General features: G+C 38.4%; 1 pseudogene; it reads right to left on the bottom strand.

Moving 5' to 3' along the window:
* Window positions 1–1,954: 1,954 nt before the first annotated feature.
* Window positions 1,955–2,380, bottom strand: LOC122750075 (annotated as a pseudogene).
* Between the last annotated feature and the right edge of the window lie 2,898 nt (window positions 2,381–5,278).

The following is a 5,278-nucleotide window of genomic DNA, read 5'->3' as shown; positions in this document are numbered from 1 at the left end:
CAACATATATGACTTACTACAAAATAAATACCCATGTGCTATGTGCAGAGAAATAGACTTTCCTGACATTAAAAATATTTGTCCATAAAATATATGGTGTTCTCAAAAACTCACAGAGACTATTCTTATATATTACCTTCGGTATACTAGGGAGGGTGTAAAGGCAAAAATACTGACCCTTGGAGGAAAGGACCCTCAGCGTCTGTCTAATCCAAACTATATCAATACATCCCTAAAATTTCCTGATTAAAGAAACTGATCTTTGCTATTGACCTTGTCCCAAGCCTGGAATGAATGTCCTTTTTTGGCTTCTCTTAGAATCCCTTGCTTTTCTTTCAATTAAAATATTACTTACTATATAGAGCCTTTCCTTATTCTTCCAGTGCTTGGTCTTGTCTTTTCTAACCCCAAATTATTTTGTAATTACTCCATATGCACATTCATTCATTCATCCATTCATTTGTTTATTTGTTTATTCATTAATTAATTTATTTATTAGATCATTCATTCCTTTGTTCCTTCATTTTTTTGTTTGTTTGTATGCCTAGTGTTCCTTGGAGTAGAATTTAAACTCCTTGAGAGCACAGTTTTCATTTTTGTATCTTCTGTGATCAGTCTAGAACACATTACACACAGTCTCTATTTAATTGATGTTGGTTGAAAGCCCCTTGCTCAAGAAGTCTTTTCCAGCCCTCCTCCATAACACTCCTGCTTTTCTTGCAAGATAACCTTCCCTTTACACTGTTCAAGTCTTATATGTCCATAGTTGTTTGTATGTTTTCTCCTCCATTAGAATATGAGCTTCCTGAGGGCAGAGACTTTGTTTGCCCTTCTTTGTATTTCCATTGATTAGCACAGTGCCTGCCACATTTGTTGTTCAGTTGTTTTCAGTCGTGTCTAACTCTTGGTAACCCCATTTGGGGTTTTCTTGGCAAAGATACTGGAAAGGTTTGCCATTTCCCTCCAACCCGGCACAAAGTAGGGCTTAAATAAAGTTAGTTGACTGACTGAATGGAATTGAATTGACATGGCTATTTGGCCTAGAGAAGAAAATATGGAAACATGCGGTTTGTCTTAAAAAAATTGGAAAAGTTACCACTTGTAAGAGAGATTAATTTATGCTGTTTGACTTTATAGTAGGACTAAAATCAATAAAAGATGTTTAGAGAGAACAGACTTTGGCTCAACATAAGCAATAATTTTTAAATAAAAATTGAATGGACTATTCCCTGAGACGGGGGATGGGGTATCAAAAAGAGGCTGGATATTTGGAGAGGGTGTTATAAGAGGGCATTAATGCTCCAGGACAGGGTTGGATCAGATGAGGTCTTAGATCCTTTCCCAATCTGTGATTTCATGATTCTATGATTTTTTTACATGCAAATTAATGTTTATTTACAGAACAACTATTTCATGCTTTGTATAATGTCAATTTTGCCAGCTTACTGGTTTTTAAAATTAAAAAAATTTTTTTTTCTTTCTTTCTTTTTTCTTTTTTCTTTTTCAGCTTATTGATTTTGGTAACTCTTGTACCTGTTTGGGTTATATACTCCTCTGCCTAGAAAGCTTTACCTAATTTGAATAAAAGTTCAAGACTTGAGACAGCCTATAGCACAATAGGTAGAGAGTTGGCTTTGGAGTCAAGCAAGAACTGAGTTCAAGGTCTTGGCTGAGTTACCCTGGTCAAGTCAGTGCTCTCAAGCACCTTTCTACAATAATAAACTTCAGATCAGGTCCTGACCTACTTTGGTAGATGCAATGCCTCACATAGAATGCCCTAAAATGATGCAATCATAATTTTATGATCACAATGAAATTATAATGAAAAGGAAACAGAGCCCCAAAGAGCAGAAATGATATGCTAAGGATAATAAGTATCAGGGGGAGCCAAGATTTGAACTGAATTTTTTCCCATCTAGATGTGATTTTATTATTTTAGTACATAAACTAAAATCTATGCAACCAGAGCAGAGGCTGTGGATGATTCATATTTCCAAACAGGTGGGAGTACTCTCTTGGTCTTGTAACTAGCCAGTCGGTGAATTCGGCTCTCTTTGAGAATCAGACGGAATTTAGAATCCTCATCGTTCTGTTTCTCTCAAGATGCTTTTATCAAGTGATAAAGATCTTCAGGAAGATCAGGGGCAAGTTCCTTGGACTTGAGAATTCTCAAAATTTTGTTGCCAGTTACAAAGCGCACTTGTGCCACACCATGAGAAGCCCTCAGGATCACACCAATCTGGGAGGGCATCAGGCCTTTCTTGGCCAGCTAGTAGATCTGTTCATTCACGCCGTCCAAAGTGAGCTTTGGCCACATGGGCACACTGCGGCTGGACGGCAAAGCCAACTGGGACAGGCCCTTCTTGGGAACCTGCATGCGACCCAGGATGGTGATGATCAGGAGGCAAAAGAGACCGAACTGAATTCTGACCCCAGATCCAGTGCTTGCTCTCCCACAATTTGCTGCTCCTTATGCTGGTGTAAAGTTCTCCCAGTCTTTCAGATGAGCTGGGTAGGTTGGATCAAATAGGAATTCTGCATGAGCCAGCTTCTCATTTTAGCACAAGTTCATTTGGTCTGCATTATTAGCATGATTAACGAAGCTCAACATGCTGGATTGGGAGTCAGGAAGACCCGAGTTTGCCTGCTGCCTTTGACACTCACTGTGTGACAATAGGGAAATCGCTTAACCTCTTTATGCCTCAGTTTCTTTATCTGTAAAATGGGGCTAATAATAGCACCTAAATGCCAGGGTGTATACAAAGGATCAAATTGGCTATCACACATAAAGTGCTTTGCAAACCTTACAGTACTATCTAAATGCTAGATATGATTATTGTTGTTGTTATTATTATTACAGCTCAGCAGTAGTGTATAGAGACAAACATAACTAACTGCTGGGAGCCTGAGGCTAATCTGACAAGGCACATTAACTAGTTTCTTTGTATAACCTGGAGCAATTTTGCTAAGAAGAATCTTTCCATAGACAATCTATGATCTAGTGAAAAGTATTGTCATAGAAAATAAAGTGCTGGATTTGATGAAGAAAACCTGGGTTCAAATCCTCCTGGAGACACTTCCTGGTTGTATTATCCCTGGCAAATTGCTTAATCTCTGGAATCTTAGGTTTCTCATGTGTAAAACAACTTTTACTTCACAGGATAGTGGTGAGAATCAAGTAAGATCTTGTGAGGTGCTTTGCAAACCATCAAGCACTCTATGAATGTGATATTATTGTTATTAGGACCTTTAGTCAGTGTCTCTAGCCCTGGGCCATGTCACAGTCTACCCACTTATGTGGGTAGAATTGGGGTACAAGGCAGGAGGGGAGTATAGATGGAGAATTTTGAGCACCCTCCTAGAACAACAGGGCAGAATCTAGCCCAGTCTCAGATATAAATAATGCTTTCCCCCAAGTAACTCCATGTTCATGTGGGCAGCTTGACATTCTTATCCTTCCACCTTGCTCTTAGTATTGAGCACAAGGATGGAGTAGTTTTTGAACAGCTTAGGAATGTGAGTGGCCACTAACCTCGGAGTCTTGGGCAAATCTGTCAGTCTTTGGCCAGAGCTAGACTGAAAAAATGCCTTTGAGATGATTTTTCAAATACACACAGAATTCTTCAGATGAAGCCAATATTATTACACCATCTGCTATAGGTCACTTAACACCTAATCCATCCACCAAAGGAAAGTAGTGCCTTTCAGAGCCAAAAATGGAGGAGAAAAGATCTCTCTCTTAAAAAAAAAATCAGCTCCAACTGCAGTGGGCTGCTCCTATTGCTTTGAGAGCAAAGTTTGACACAAAATTCATTACCATTCAAATAAACATCAGAGATAAACTCCCTCTAGACTCAGTGGAAGAATGAAAAGGGAGGAAAGTAGAGAAAAATAATAAAAAGAAATAGGATTTTTTCTTTCTTTCTTTGAAATGAAAACCTTCTCTTCCTGTGTTCAAGGTTTTTCCTGTAGGCCTTAACCCCATTCCTCCTCTGCTGGTAGGGTGATATTATTACCCCGCACCCCCAAGTTTTATTTCCATCTCTGTCAAATGACCAAAGCTATGGTGTTGGATTCCTCTGCTTCAGGTATTTGAATTGTATAACAGGCCTTTTTTTTTTTTTTTTTTTTTTTTTTTTGCAGAGCAATGAGGGTTAAGTGACTTGCCCAGGGTCACACAGCTAGTAAGGGTCAAGTGTCTGAGGCCAGATTTGAACACAGGTCCTTCTGAATCCAGGGCTGGTACTTTATCCACTGTGCCACCTAGCTGCCCCATAAAAGGACTTTAAGCCAGTTGTCATTCTATTTCTCTATGTGTATATGCATTTGTAAGATTTTACTTTTCTCATTTTTGTGGGATTCTATCCTGAAATTGTCCTTCTCGGGGCTTTCAGGGAAAAGAAAAATCACATAAATTTTGCTAGCGTTGGAAAGAAATGGCCAATAAACAGTTCTGAGTTTATGAAAATGTGCAGAACACAGGATATCTGTATCTTGGTACTCAGGGGGGTCTCATGAATGAAATGGAATCAATGGAAAATGCATTCTGAGAAGGAATTACATCCATCCAAATTTATGTGTCTGAAAAAGAAACAACCCTAGATTCTCAGGCCTCAATCTTCTAATTGAATTACTCTTCATTATGAACTGCCCTGGGTTTAGTTAGGTCATTGCTTGGCTATTATTTACCTGAAGGAGTGACTATGGGACAGGGAAGGTAGTGTGTGCAAACCGGGCTAATGCCAGAATCAAAATAATTATAGCTGACTTGTCTATAGGGCTTTATAGTTTACAAAACACTTTTCTTACAACATGTCTAAGGCTTAAGTAATAGTAAGAGCCCATATTGATATGGTACTGCAAGGTTTTACAAAGGGCTCTCTTTATAAAAATCCAAGCAAGGTTCATTAATGGATTGATGTAAACTTAGAAGGAAGGCACAAGAGGAGTCCCCCAGGGTCGGAGCTTGGTTTATACTGTACAAAAGAGATGGCAAACACTGGTGGTCCACAACACTGTCTAGAGTGTGGCCTGCAGCATATTAAACTGTAATTGGGAATTACTTAATAAAATAAATAAAAATATAATAGAACATAGATAATGATATGCTTTTCTGAATCAATATGTAGTCTGCAATGATCTGTAGGGTAGGATTTAGTGGATCCATTTATATTTGAGTTTTGACACTATTGCTGTCTGCCATTATTATTAGTGATTTGGATGAAGACATAAATAGCCTTCTTATTAAATGTCACTTCAATTTATTTCAGTTCACAAA

Source organism: Dromiciops gliroides, chromosome 3, assembly GCF_019393635.1.
Source record: "Dromiciops gliroides isolate mDroGli1 chromosome 3, mDroGli1.pri, whole genome shotgun sequence".
NCBI classification, from domain to species: Eukaryota; Metazoa; Chordata; class Mammalia; order Microbiotheria; family Microbiotheriidae; genus Dromiciops; species Dromiciops gliroides.
The sequence above is the reverse complement of the archived record's forward strand: the minus strand, read 5'-3'. Positions and strand labels throughout refer to the sequence as shown.